The 15,222-nt window shown below is 48.2% G+C and overlaps 1 pseudogene; it reads left to right on the top strand.

Annotated features, from left to right (window-relative positions):
• Positions 1-12,329: 12,329 nt before the first annotated feature.
• LOC135910457 (U2 spliceosomal RNA) lies at positions 12,330-12,503 on the top strand (annotated as a pseudogene).
• The last annotated feature ends 2,719 nt before the right edge of the window (positions 12,504-15,222 follow it).

The following is a 15,222-nucleotide window of genomic DNA, read 5'->3' as shown; positions in this document are numbered from 1 at the left end:
TAGAAAGCGCGAAAGAAGTGTCCCGGTGTAGTACACACGTCCCGTTTAACGGGTTTCGGCAGTGGCAGTATGTTGTGGTGCTATATTGACTCAACGCTAACCGCATTACATTCTACAGTCATCTTGAGATTAGTTCTGCTGATTTTTTCAATGTCAGAAGGCGCTGAGCGAGTGCTCAAAGAGGCTCAGAGGTTCTAGGTTGTTGAGCAAGCGTCACCTAGACGCTGCGGTGCTTTAATTAGGCTTTGCGACTGCACACCCCACGTCAGTTGTCGGCTTGCGAATTCACAGGGTGTTCATTTTTCAGAAGTAGCGAAAACGTGCCATACCGCCCCTTGAACCTAAATTTACCCAGTATGTCCGCAACCGCTTTCGTATGTAGCAGGGGTGTTTGCTTGCTATCGTACGTCGCCGTTTCCCTCCCCCCCCCCATCCACCTATGTATGCGAGCTTCGAACGAAGAGTGGCAAGGCTGTGATTCACTTATTTGGTGACTGCATCGGTTACACACATTATCTCATTCGTCCTGTTTCCTACTCTCTACCACTATATGTACGAAGGCATTGTTTATACGAGGTTTCATGTATAATGACAACACTCAAGAAGGTATGTGGATAGCGCAGTGGGCTGCAGAGGTCATTTTGGAAGGAAGATAGAATTTATAAGATAGATAGAATTTAATAACAGATAAGGCCAGATAGAAAACATAGAATAGATCATTCTCGCGTCGCCTTTCCTTTCTGCCGCGCTTCTGCCTTGTCTATCCACGCTCTTACCCAACCCACGACGTGATTTGCGGAGATAAGCAGCAGCAGCAGTAGTAAACTTGAAGAAACAGATCTAAAGAACAACCAACCAGCAGGGAACCACACTGTCACCGTGTTTTATTTATTCATTTATTTACAGTACCCTCAGAGTAAATATACATTATAGAGGGAAGAGTCAACATAAAGGAGGTAAAAAATATGTACAGAAGAGGCACAGTATGGGTAACAATTATATATTATGCTCGCTCACTGATTTACACATTATACACAAAAGATAATAATGGTAGTTCACCATAAAAATCTCTTGATACAGTTTTCAATAAAACAAATTGGGAATGATACGTCAATACATACATAGTTCAGTTGCAAATATAGTATTTATACAATGAAAAGATATGATATATTGAACACAAGTTCCATGATTTATATGTAGTTAACTAAAGTTTTTCTACATTTAACAAGGTTGCTTATACTAACAATGGATGCTGACAGACCGTTCCATTCATTGCAAGTTTTGGGTAAAAATTATCGCGAATGCGGTAGTGTGTTAGAGCGAGGCACATGTACATTATGCGTATGATCTCTACGTGAGGAGATGAATGGGCCTGGATTAATTCATGCTGACCGAAGCGCTACATTCTGCTAGTAAATCTTATGAAATGAGCATAGGCGTGATTTTTTCCTGAGGGTTAACAGGGAAGGTAGGTTAGGTGTAGACTTCATTTGTGTTACGCTTGCCGTACGATGGTAATTAGCTAGTATAAACCGAGCGGAGCGATTCTGGACACTTTCAAGGCAGTTAATTGAGATGGCATGACGTGGGTCCTATAATGATGAGGCATATTCCAACTGTGGACGGACATATGTCATGTACAACAAATGTTTGAGTGATAATGGTGCGAGCGAGAAGTTTCTGTGAAGATATCCAAGTGTGTGGTTAGCTTTGTTTGTTCTAAAGCCGATATGGTACTTCCAGGATAAGTTATAGGTAATATGGACGCCCAGATATTTGTAGTGCAGAAAATATTGGGCGTCACAACGGTACCACGCTCGCTTAAACGCAGAATGCCCAAGGTCACTGCACTTATCCATCCCAATCGCCCCCGACACACTAACCCAAATAAGACTGACGTACGTGCCTGTGCAGTCAGTCCAAAATTAACCTATCGCATCACGGAGAGACTCAGTCCAAACGCGTGGTGCCTGCCCCCCCCCCCCCCCTCCCCTTCCTTGCCCGTTGCTTCTCGGTTTGCTTCTAAAGCTACGTACAGTCCTCGTGCCTTCGTGGGACGATGGATATTTCTAAAGAAACGTGTAAAGCGCCGCAGGGGTTTCCATTAGAGCCTAGCTTTCGGTTTTGCTAGGCCAGACCCTGCAACGTCGGCGGCGTCCTAAGTAGCAAGCGCGATCTACACCGAGAGCCTAGTTTGGTAGGTCCAGTTGTTAGCTTTCTCTTTCAGGAATCAGCGCCAGCTCCGCCATCTCGGTCACGTACACGCATACTGCCTAAACTAACCGTCGATGCTGTTGCATTTTCGTATGCTGCGATGGCGTTATGGGCGTATGTGATAAAATGAGAACGTCACGGCTGTATCCTAGCCTCGATGCTTGCAAATCTACGCTTGTGTGGCATTTGTATCTTGATTAGTACTCATTGTGTATCTATGAAGCATCTGCAGACCTTCGAAATGCTGAGTGTTCAGTGCTGCCTTCAAGAACGGTCAGATATGTCGGAGTTTCAGCAGTTCGAAACTGCATTAGGCACCATGTTCCTTTAGATTCCTTTTCTAAACGTGTTTATTTGGCAGAGCTCCGAGCAGCGCAACGTCGACGGCAGGGAAGTCATAGCTTCCAAACACGAGAGCCGTTGCTGAGCCGGCGCGCTCGACCCACTAGCGTGTAGAGCCCGTAGCGCTGAACCCAGTAGCGTCTCTCTTCGCTACAATCACTCCCCCCCCCCCCCAGGGAGCGAGAAGGGAGCCGCCCGGCGACCTAACAGCTCGTTACGATGAGCGGGTCGTAGTAACGCTTTAAACGGTCGACATGGACAATGTCTCGTCCACGGCGGCGCATGTCTGAAGATGGCTCAGCTGATTTTATGACATAGTTCACAGGAGATGCGCGTTCGAGAATACGATAGGGCCTTCATACTTAGGGACCAGTTTTGATGAGAAGCCAGGGGCAGCTAAAGGGACTGAGAGCCACATGAGCGTTCCCGGATCGAAGGTGACCGTGGCAGTGGCGTCACCGCGAGTGCTCTTCTGGCGTTCTTGATCAGTGGAAGTAAAGGCCCGTACGAGGTCGCGGCACTCTTCTGCATTTCTGACCGTGGCAGAAATAGGCACGCACTCGGATGCATCCGGCCGGTACGGAAGAATGGTGTCGATGGTGTGCGAAGGGTGTCGCCCATACAGCAAGAAATATGGTGAAAATCCAGTGGTGCTCTGCGTAGCGGTATGATGCGCGCAGGTGACGAATGGCAGAATGGCATCACAGTTCCCAGTTCGTGTGGTCGGAGGCAACGTACATTGAAAGCATGTCGCCGAGCGTACGGTTGAAGCGTTCTGTGAGGCCATTCGTTTGAGGATGGTACGCCGTGGTCGTGCGATGAACAACGTGGCACTCTTTGAGAATTGCTTCGACTACTTCGGACAGGAAGACGCGTCCGCGATCGCTGAGCAGTCCTTGAGGTGGACCATGCCACAGGATGAATCGGCGAAGCAGGAATGATGCAACATCACGTGCTGTAGCTGCTGGGAGAGCGGCGGTTTCAGCGTATCGTGTAGGGTGATCTACTGCCATATTGACCCAGCGCTTACCAGCCGACATCAGGGGAAGTGGCCCATACAAATCGATGCCAACGCACCCGAACGGTAGGGTAGGGCAGGGTAGAGGCTGCAGACCAGCTTGTGAGAGGTGGGGTGAAGAGTTTCGGTGCTGGCAGTCGGGGCATGAGCGAACGAACTTTTGAATGTATTTGTACATTCCTCGCCAGTAGTAGCGTCGTCGGAGTCGCTGGTAGGTTTTGAAAAGTCCCGAGTGAGCACACTGTATCAGAGTGGAACGATGCGCAGATTTCAGCACGCAGGCTTAGAGGTACAACTAATAACCAGTGGCAGCCGTGAGAGGTGTAATTGCGTCGGTGAAGCAGGTCGTTGCGAATGGCGAAATGGCGAGCTTGACGGCGCAATACACGAGTGAGTGGCTGCGATGACAGATCAGCAAGGCAGCCTATGATGGAGGCAATCCAGCGGTCCTTGCGCTGCTCAGAAGCGATGGTCCCAAAGTCGACGGAAGAAACGTCAAGCTGGGATATAGCGCAGCAGGCATTTTCGTCTGGCAAGGGAGAACGTGAGAGGGCGTCAGCATCAGCATGCTGGCGTCCGTTGCGGTACAGTACGCGGATATCGTAATCCTGTAAGCGAAGCACCCAGCGGGCGAGACGGCCTGAGGGATCCTTCAGTGACGACAGCCAGCATAGTGCATGGCGGTCCGTGACATCAAATAGGAGACCATACAAATAGGGCCGGAACCTGGTAAGCGCCCAGATGATCGGCAGGCATTTTTTTTTTCGTGACGGTGTAATTGGTCGCGGCTTTAGCAAGCATACGGCTTGCATATGCCACAACATATTCAGGAAACCCTTCTTTGCGCTGCGCTATGACAGCGTCGAGGCCAACACCACTGGAATGCGTGGCAACACCGCAGGTGCCATTGGGTCGTAGTGGCGCAAATTGGGAGGAGACGTGAGCAAACGACGAAGCTCAGTGAACGCCTCGTCGTACTAGGTCGACCACGAATGGAGAGGTCTGTTGCTGCCCAGGAGCTTCAAGGGCGGTGTGACGGCGGCAAAATTGCGAGTGAAGCGCCTGAAGTAGAAACACAAACCTACGAAACTGCGCAGTTCTTTGACGGACGTCGGTTTAGGAAATTCAGCTACGGCACGAAGTTTGTCTGGATCGGGGAGGATTCCGTCCTTTGAGACGACGTAACCTAGTATTGTGAGCTGCCGCGCTGCAAATCGGCACTTCTTTAGGTTCAGTTGGAGGCCAGTGTTTGCTAAGCACGTCAAACCACACCGTAGGCGTTGAAGGTGCGTGGTGAAGTCAGAGGCAAAAAGAACAACGTCCTCGAGATAACAAAAGCACGTGTGCCACTACTAACTGTGGAGAACTGTGTCCATCATGCGTTCAAAGGTTGCTGGCGCATTACAAAGTCCAAAAGGCATGACGTTAAATTCGTATAAGCCGTTGGGTGTGACAAAGGCTGTCTTCGGCCTATCGACGTCAGCCATGGATACTTACCACACATCTGATGGCAGTAAGAAAAATATGAAACAACCACCTATCACACCCCTACGCATAAATAGGTCTCTCGATCGTGTCCCGCTTTGTAGCTCTGTGCCGTGTCGTTTATGCGCTGTGTGATCATCCGCTGATAACAAACTCTGCGCTGGCTGACCACACGCGGTGCAGCGACCCGGGACACAAGAAGGCCTGCGGTTACATGTGCCAGAACGCGCGCTTGTCACTTCTTGCGTAAGAGGTTACGCAGGAACAAGCCGTCTGACAAAACACGCCCTTTATCATGTGAACAAAGTTTATTACACTCAATGTGCTGACGCTACCGCACGCGCAACTTGAGAACCTCAGATACGTAAGCTTAGCGCGAACAAAGTATGCGATGTGCTTTTTAAAAAATAGATAGTGAATAAGTCTGTGCACTTAAACTTTGGTGCTGTATGGCGTGTTTGTGTAAATGTGGCTTGTACGTAAAATAGGATGAAAGAGTATCATCATCATCATCATCATCATCAGCCTGGTTACGCCCACTGCAGGGCAAAGGCCTCTCCCATATTTCTCCAACGACCCCGGTCATGTACTAATTGTGGCCACGCCGTCCCTGCAAACTTCTTAATCTCATCCGCTTAATCTCAAAGGGGGAAGGCAGCTGGGGAGGATCAGGTAACAGCAGATTTGTTGAAGGACGGTGGACAGATTGTTCTAGAGAAACTGGCCACCCTGTATACGCAATGCCTCATGACCTCGAGCGTACCGGAATCTTGGAAAAATAATCCTAATCTGGAATAATCAGGAAGCATAATCCTAATTCATAAGAAAGGAGACGCCAAAGACTTGAAAAATTATAGACCGATCAGCTTACTGTCTGTTGCCTACAAACTATTTACTAAGGTAATCGCAAATAGAATCAGGAACACCTTAGACTCCTGTCAAGCAAAGGACCAGGCAGGATTCCGTAAAGGCTACTCAACAATAGATCATATTCACACCATCAATCAGGTAATAGAGAAATGTGCGGAATATAACCAACCCTTGTATATAGCTTTCATTGATTACGAGAAAGCGTTTGATTCTGTCGAAACCTCAGCAGTCATGGAGGCATTACGGAATCAGGGTGTAGACGAGCCGTATGTAAAAATACTGAAAATATCTATAGCGGCTCCACAGCCACCATAGTCCTCCATAAAGCAAGCAACAAAATCCCAATAAAGAAAGGCGTCAGGCAGGGAGATACGATCTCTCCAATGCTATTCACAGCATGTTTACAGGAGGTATTCAGAGACCTGGATTGGGAAGAATTGGGGATAAGAGTTAATGGAGAGTACCTTAGTAACTTGCGATTCGCTGATGATATTGCCTTGCTTAGTAACTCAGGGGACCAACTGCAATGCATGCTCACTGACCTGGAAAGGCAAAGCAGAAGAGTGAGTCTAAAAATTAATCTGCAGAAAACTAAAGTAATGTTTAACAGTCTCGGAAAACAACAGCAATTTACAATAGGCAGCGAGGCACTGGAAGTCGTAAGGGAATACACCTACTTGGGGCAGGTAGTTACGGCGGATCCGGATCATGAGACGGAAATAATTAGGAGAATAAGAATGAGCTGGGGTGCGTTTGGCAGGCATTCTCAGATCATGAACAGCAGGTTGCCATTATCCCTCAAGAGAAAAGTATATAACAGCTGTGTCTTACCAGTACTCACCTACGGGGCAGAAACCTGGAGGCTTACGAAAAGAGTTCTACTCAAATTGAGGACGACGCAACGAGCTATGGAAAGAAGAATGATAGGTGTAACGTTAAGGGATAAGAAAAGAGCAGATTGGGTAAGGGAACAAACGCGAGTTAATGACATCTTAGTTGAAATCGAGAAAAAGAAATGGGCATGGGCAGGACATGTAATGAGGAGGGAAGATAACCGGTGGTCATTAAGGGTTACGGAGTGGATTCCAAGGGAAGGGAAGCGTAGCAGGGGGCGGCAGAAAGTTAGGTGGGCGTATGAAAGAGTATGAGCAAACTTTTCTTGAGTGACGTAGGCAAACACAATACAAGCATTAGGCTAACACCGGTGCTGCCATCTCTCGACGTTTCATCGGCGGAGCGAGGTTGTTTCTCATTTGCAAGGGCTACGAGTGGCGTAAAGCATAGAGTTTTAGGCTCTCATGGGGTAGTGACAATGAAAAAGGTCGCAATACTTTCGTTAAAGAAATTAGCGTTTTATTGGGCGAACTTGTGCCTTCAAAAGCACGGTACACTCAAGAACAATAGCGGCGAATAGGCTCGGCGATCTTCGAAAATATAATCAACGGGTCAAGCGCGGCGGCTTTTATGCATCAATCGCCGAATGTTCCAGACTAATCGCCGGGACCCGCGAGTCTTCCACAAAGTTCTACACTATTCGCGTCGGGCATACATGCAATCAGATTACACAAGGTTCGGTGACAGACAGCGTATGGAACCATCAATACCATTCCAGAAACTTCCTATACATGCGGGCGCGTCCTGCGCTGCGTGAAAACATTTGCTAAGCGGTGAAGCTTCGTCACCCGAGCAAGATAAACATGTACACGTGTCAATAGGTGTCTCTTAAAAAGCATCGACCTGATGCTGCAAACAAATGAAAGCAATGAACAAAAACACGCGTATCAAAGAAACAACAAACCAAAGAAGTTCGTCGGTGTGCGTAAATGGGCTTAAGACGCACCACGTGGACCACTTCAGATCGTGCGCGGCACCGCTGTGAATGCGGAATGCCGTCTGGCACGACCTGATAGTGTGCCAATACGTCGGATGGCCTTGTGGGGTCCGAAATAGCGTCTCAATCGTTTCTCACTCACTGAGTCCTCATCGGCGTATTGGGGTCCACACCCAAACACGGTCACCATGCTGGTATTCGACGTAGCGTCGTCGGAGGTTGTAGTGTCGGCTGTCGGTACGCTCCTGCTTCTCGGTGAATAGGCGGTCGAGCTGTCGGGCTTCTTCGGCGTGCTGGAGATAGGCAACGACGTCAACATTCTCTTGTTCAGTGACGTGCGGCAACACGGGGTCGAGCGTCGTCGTCGGGTTCCTGCCGTAAGCAAACTTGAATGGAGTGATCCGTGTTATTTCTTGCACCGCCGTGTTGTAAGCGAAGGTTACATACGGCAGGATCGCGTACCACGCCTTGTGCTCGACGTCGACGTACATTGCTAGCATGTCGGCGAGGCTTTTATTCAGGCGCTCCGTAAGACAATTCGTCTGTGGGTGGTAGGCAGTTGTACTCCCGTGGCGTGTCTGGCTGCATTGCAGAATGGATTCGGTGAGCTGTGCTATAAAGGCCGTTAGCTGTCGGTGATGAGGTCTTCTGGAGCACCGCGTCGCAGCAGGATGTCCTCGACTTAAGGTTTGGCGACTTCGGCTGCGCTACCTTTCGGCAGAGCATTCGTTTCAGCGAAGCAGGTGAGGTTGTCTGTCGCCACGATGATACACATAGTTCCGGTTATTGGCGTCGGAAACGGTCCCAACAAGTTCATCCCGATTTGCTGAAATGGTCGACAAGGAGGCTCGATCGGCTGTAGTGATCCCGATGGCCTTTTCGGTGGTGTTTTGCGTCGCTGACAGTCTGGGCATGTCCTAGCGTAACGGGCGACGTGAGCGGTCACGTGCGGCCAGTGATACATTTTCTGTATCCTCGATAGTGTCCGGGAGAACCTGAGAAGGACTGTCATGTAGGACGTGCAATATTCCTGGATGCAATGCTGAGGGAACAACAAGGAAGTAGTTGGCGCGGACTGGTGGGAAGTTTTTCACGAGCAGGTTATTTTGAACCAAGAAAGAAGAATGTAGTCACTTAACTGCCCTAGGGACAACGTCGGTGTGCCCTTCCAAATACCTCACGAGGCCTTTTAACTCCGGGTCGGCTCGTTACTGTTCAATGAAGTCTTCCGCACTTATTGTTCCAAGGAAGGCGTCGTTGTCCTCGTCATCTTGCGGCGGCGGGTCAATGGGGGCTCGTGATACGTAGTGGGCATCAGGATGTTTTCGTCCGGGCTTGTAGGTTACCCTGACGTCATATTCGTGCAGACTGAGGCTCCACTGCGCCAGCTGTCATGAAGGGTTCTTTAAGTTAGCTAGCAACACAACGAGTGATGGTCGCCTGCCATAGAGCCATAGAATTTTGCTGTAGCCCAAATGATGGCGAGGCATTCCTTCTCAGCCGTTGAATAATTGTATTCCACTTTTGACAACAACCGGCTAGCATAAGATATCACCCGTGCAAGTCAGTCTTTCCTCTGGACTAGGACGGCACCGAGGCTTAAGCTAATGGCGTCAGTGTGGGTTTCGGTATCGGCGTCCTCGTCGAAGTGTGCAAGAACCGGCGGCGACTGCATGCGTCGTTCGAGTTCTTGAAATGCGTCGGCCTGCGGCGTTTTCCACTTGAACTCGATATCGCATTTGGTTAGATGTGTTAGCGGCTCCGCGATGCGCGAAAAGTCCTTGACAAAGCGCCTATGGTAGCCGCACATGCCAAGGAATCTGCGCACTGCCTTCTTGTCGATTGGCTACGATGGCATGAAAATTTGCGATGGCAGCTGTCTTCTGCGGGTCGGGGCGTACTCCACATTTGTTGATGGCGTGGCCTAATAACAGAAGCTTATCGTAATCTAAGCGGCACTTTTCCGGCTTCAGAGTGAGCCCTGATGATTTGATGACCTCTAATACTGTCGCAAGCCGCCTAAGGTGATCGTCGAAATTTCCGGTGAAAAGAACGACTTCACCCAACTAAACAAGACACGTCTGCCACTTCAATCCTGCTAACACCGTGTCCACGACGCGCTGAAACGTTGCAGGCACCGAGCACAGTCCGAATGGCATGACCATGAACTCATAAAGGCCATCTCGCGTGATTAAGGCGGTCTTTTCGCGATCTCTTTCGTCGACTTCTATTTGCCAGTAGCCAGACTTGAGGTCCATCGACGAGAAGCACCACTTTCGTTTAAGAAACATAGCATTTTATTGGGAGAACTTGTGCCCTCAAAAGCAGGATACTGTCAAAGAACGATAGCGGCGAACACACTCGGCGATCGTCGAAAATCTGATCAACGGGTCAAGACCGTCGGCTTTTATCCATCAATTATCAAATGTTCCAGACTAATCGCTGGGACCCGCGTGTCTTCCACAAAGTTCTACACTATTCACGTCGCGCATACATGCGATCAGATTACACAAGGTTCGCTGACAGACAGCCGATGGAACCATCGATAACGCTCTTGAAACTACCTAGACATGCAGGTGCGTCCTGCGCTGCGTGACAGCATCTGTTAAGCGGTGAAACGTGATCACCCGAGAACGATAAACATGTACGCGTGTCAATACAATAATTACTAGTAGGAACTCTGGCACTAGTGTCTACGGGAGGTACAAAATGGGAGTGGCTGTACCAGGATGGGAATTATCGAAAGTACATGGATTTGCCTGAACTTGGTCCTTCTTGCTTCAAACAGCATTGTTACTTTAGAAACTCGTATTTTTGAGCTGTGTGTTGGGTAATAAATAATTATATAGACGTTATCAAAATTGCTCCACCACAGTATTTGAATACAGGACCTCAAGCGCAGAAGCCTGTCATTGAAACTATTAGGCCACGGGCACTTCTTTTGTTTATTGACCATTAAGGCACGGACTCGTGCATCGATGAGCGATGTGAAACGCCCTTACTAATTTATTGCGGGCATGACAGCGCCTTGAGGTGCTTGGCACGTTTCGATTTGGCCATCTTGGCAAGCTCAATAATGCGGAATTGTAACGAATGCATGTTCGCAGCACCTTCTCCACTTCGCAGGGTCTTGAAATTTACGACATTGAAGGCATAAAAAGGAAATAAACAAACCACAAGAATGTCTGAATCCATAATTACGAAGATGACCTGACCTGCTGCTGAGTTGTATAGATTGGATGTCTGTTCAGTTGCAGTTCATCTTTTTGAGTTGCATCGAAGCGTACAAATCGGATTGAGTCGTACAAACGTTCTGTGGGCTGCAATGTGGGTGAGTGCACACAGAATATAAAGGTTTGGTTCAACTCTTTTTTTAGCAGCGCCTTAAAGAACCCCTGGTCCACCATTACGGCATGCCTCATAACCACATCTTGGTTTCAGCCAGTAAAACCACATATTTTACTTTTTGCAGCACCCGAATGCCTCATCCGGTGCCTGCAGTGACATTCGAGGGTGCTACCCTGATCGAAGCAAAAGCCCTCAATGTGTAGCTTGAGATGATTACAATACAGGAAGATAGCCTTCTTTCTGCCCTTACAAGGCAGATTACCCTGTACTGGTCATTTTACATTTTTTGTCCGCTGGAGGCATAGGGAATATTTGATTTGATATGCCGCATCATATGTGTTCACAGCGGTGTGCGGCCAGCTGCACTTGTGCATGTGGCACACATGTTGCTGCAGTGAAAAAAAAATAAAGTGTTCGTTTGTTCCAATTTGTCCATATATTATGCTACAAGCACCCAAACAGCTCTGGTTGTGTTTCAAGCGCCTAAAAAACTTGTTCGAGATAGACATTCCGCCCCATAAGGAGTAACTGCAGATATGGAAGGCTGAGCAGTCCATCCCCAACGGAGTAACGGGAAGCATAGGCAGCTGATCCTTGGAGAGTAACTCCAAAGACCAAGAGTTAACCCTCAGAGAGCAACTGGGCAGACTAACATTTCTATACACGTCTATAGGTGCATTTCGAAGAAAATAACTGCAAGAGGTCTAAACGCTGGTTCCCTTTTTGTTGGTCCCTAAAAGGAGTAATTGTTGTGGCAGCGCAGTTAGTTCCTCGAAGACTAACGCCTATGCCCTCGTACGTTCTTTTAGCTAAGAGAGTGTTGCAAAACATGGCGTGACACATTTTATTAAGGAATCCAGGTACGTAGAACACACACGCAGCACACCACACTCCGATGCCACACTCCATCGTAGCAAAGGCAATCGTGCGTTGGTAGGCGTCTCGCAGTGCAGTATGGTTATGAGGTCACTCGAAAACCACGAGGGTCACACACAACACAGGCCACACCAAATGAGTTACCCATAAAATAGCGCGTTTGGTTATATCCACATATACAATCGCGTGGACGGCGGTACCACCACCCCGAGGAGCCGGATGAAGCTAGATACGCGTGACGTTTCGATGGAACCGCCAGCACTGGCGAGCGGAAAGAATGGAAAAGAGTTACGCAAGCGCTTGGAACGCGGACAATGAGAGGGCGGTGCGAACGTGGACGTGGCCGACGCTGGTCAAAGTCTAGTGTCTGTTCTTCTCAGCATAATATCTGATACGGTCTGTATTTGGAGCCCAGACATTGAACTCATTTCTGGAAGTAGGCGGAGTGCTTGAAGCCTGCTTCACCTCCACCGCGGGTCGGCCCCGTATTGCAGTATCTTCAGGATTGGCCCACGTTTTTTGGTCTATGACATGTACACTAACTCACCATATACAGCTTCGCTGTGAAAGCAGATTGTATCCTACTGCTTGTGCTCGACTGCATATGTTTGATTCCACTAACGCTGTTCTACACTACTTCACTTTTTACACTACTCCACTATTTTTATTAAAACTTGACCAAACAGGAACCTATCTACTTACCGCAGATTGCCTAGAATAACGCAAATTCTGCTTCGCGATAAGCGGAAATAAAGCTCAAAATACTTTGGTAACTAAAGTATCACCTTGAGGCGTAACGAGGGAGCAAACAATATTGTTACGTAGGAAGACGCAGACGACAAGCTATGTTCAAATATATTTACAAGGAAAATACGCTGCGCTTGGCCAAGAGGCAACAGCCCGCGCTAGCTTCTAAATCGTCGTCGTCGTCTTCACACTGCTGGCCTTTCGTGATCGCACATATTGTGCCGTAGCACTACCGCCGGCTGCAAAAGCGCCGTCCCGGAGCGACTAAAGATCGGACTCGGAAGCAGTGTAGTAGGCCTTGAGCCTACTGACGTGTACGACATCACTAGATGCCACAGGAGAGGACGAGCTTGAGCCCACAGGAGCAATTTCGTAAGTCACAGGCGTCACCTGGCGCAGCACGCGGTAGGGCCCTGTGTATCGCGACAAAAGCTTCTCATCAAAGCGGCAGCAGTTGCGGTCCAAGTGTGCGCTTGCTAAAGTATTCTTCTACGTTTCACAGAATTCTACGGCCCGGGGCTATCATCTGCTGGCGAAGCTGTTTGCTGCTCCATACCGCACGTGGGTGTAATCGCTGCTCCTCCAGGTGCGCCCAAGCTCCGCTACGTGGCGACGGGATCGCATCCAGAGCGCCTGCGCCAGACCATTTGAGGCCTTAAATGCTTCCGTCGGATGGACACCGGCATCAAAGCGGCAGCGGTTGCGGTCCAAGTGTGCGCTTGCTAAAGTATTCTTCTACGTTTCACAGGTTGGTACTTTTTTCCCCTGGTGATAGCATAAGAGTATTTGTGACCGCAACTGCTGCTGCTGCTGCTGCATTCGCGTTTCGCACTCTATCGTTTTTCAAGTTGCTTTTCCGTTATGCCTACCAATGCGGAGTTGGCCAAGCGACTCGATGATCTCGAGGCGCAATTTCAAGGTAGATTGCAAAAACTGGTCGAAAAACTTGTTTCCGATGTGAAAGGGAAGCTGCAGGAAGCTGGATTGGATAACAGCACACTGCGTACCCAAGTTTCTGGCATGGATGGCAGTCTGACCATGCTAAATGAAATTGTCGAGAACACGCGTACCCAGCAAGCTGAGCTATCGGCAGCAAACAAGGCTCTGAAATCAGAAAATGAAGCCCTTAAAAAAAGGCTAGCCGAGATGGAACAGTATTCTAGAATCAACAATGTTGAGATCAAAGGAATACCATTTACAAAGGAGGAAGACGGCATTTCTATTGTAACTGCCATTGCCGATAAGGCGGCATGCTCTCTTGCTCCAGTCGAGATCGAGATAGCGCATCGTGTGCCCACTAAATCAGGTCATCAAAATATTATTGCTAGGTTTTGCTCCCGCGCTAAAAAAAATGATTTCCTGGCAAAGGCTCGCAAGGCTAGGATGGATACCGGCAGTCTTGGTTTCTCTGGAGAAAACGCAGGGCCCATCTTCATTAACGAACACCTTACTGCTGACAACAAGAGGCTGTTTGCTCAGGCCTTAGCACTCAAGAAAGAAAAAGGATGGCGCTTCCTATGGACTAAGAATTGCCGTATTAACGCACGCAAGTCCGAAGACAGCCGAGTTCACCGCATTAACTGTGAAGCGGACCTTTCTGTTATCTCTTAACCTGAATCACGTGCATGATGTCAATACGTCCCCAACAGACCTCTTATGGCTTCATACTTCACACCGTCCGAACTAGATTCTTACCTTAAGCCTCCTTGCCGATCCCTCGTACATTTTAATGCACGCAGCATACGGAAACATTTTGATGACATTTATCATTTCCTATCATCTAGTCAGCACCACTTCTCGATCATATGTGTTAGTGAAACCTGGCTCAGCGAAGCCGATAACAACTTGTACTCTTTTTCATCTTATACGCCAGAATACTGTCACCGGAGTGACAGCTGTCATGGCGGCGCAGCTGTCTTCATTTCTTCAGAGTTAGAATATTCCAGGCGTCGGGACTTAACAATTATTCAAGTAAATTGTGAATCAGTGTGGATTGAGCTGAACGCATCATTTCTCGGTATTGACGCCAAAAATTTAGTGGTTGGTTCTATTTATCGATCACCGTCGTCATCCTTGAATGATTTTTGTTTAGAACTAAAGCATGTTTTGCACACGCTATCGCTAGAATGTAAAAACATCATTATTATGGGTGACATCAATATTAATCTTCTAGATGTTCACAGTTCATCATACACTGCTTATACAGATACATTGAATGGACATGGCCTCGAATCACTTGTAATTGTACCTACTCGGCGGAATATAAATGGTCCGGATACACTAATTGACCATGCATTGTCGAATCTCATGGTTACACCTGGATCTGGTGTCATTGAAGTTTCACTAACTGATCATTATCCAATATTCGTGCGTATAAATTCCAATATCAATATTCCAGATATGCATGTTAAAAGAAAAAATCTCGACAAAACTTCATTTGTTAGGAAAATTGCCGAAGTTAATTGGTACCCCGTTAGGTCGCAAAATAATC

Source organism: Dermacentor albipictus, chromosome 8 (genome assembly GCF_038994185.2).
Source record: "Dermacentor albipictus isolate Rhodes 1998 colony chromosome 8, USDA_Dalb.pri_finalv2, whole genome shotgun sequence".
NCBI lineage: Eukaryota > Metazoa > Arthropoda > Arachnida > Ixodida > Ixodidae > Dermacentor > Dermacentor albipictus.
This window is presented reverse-complemented; position numbering and strand designations above follow the sequence as displayed.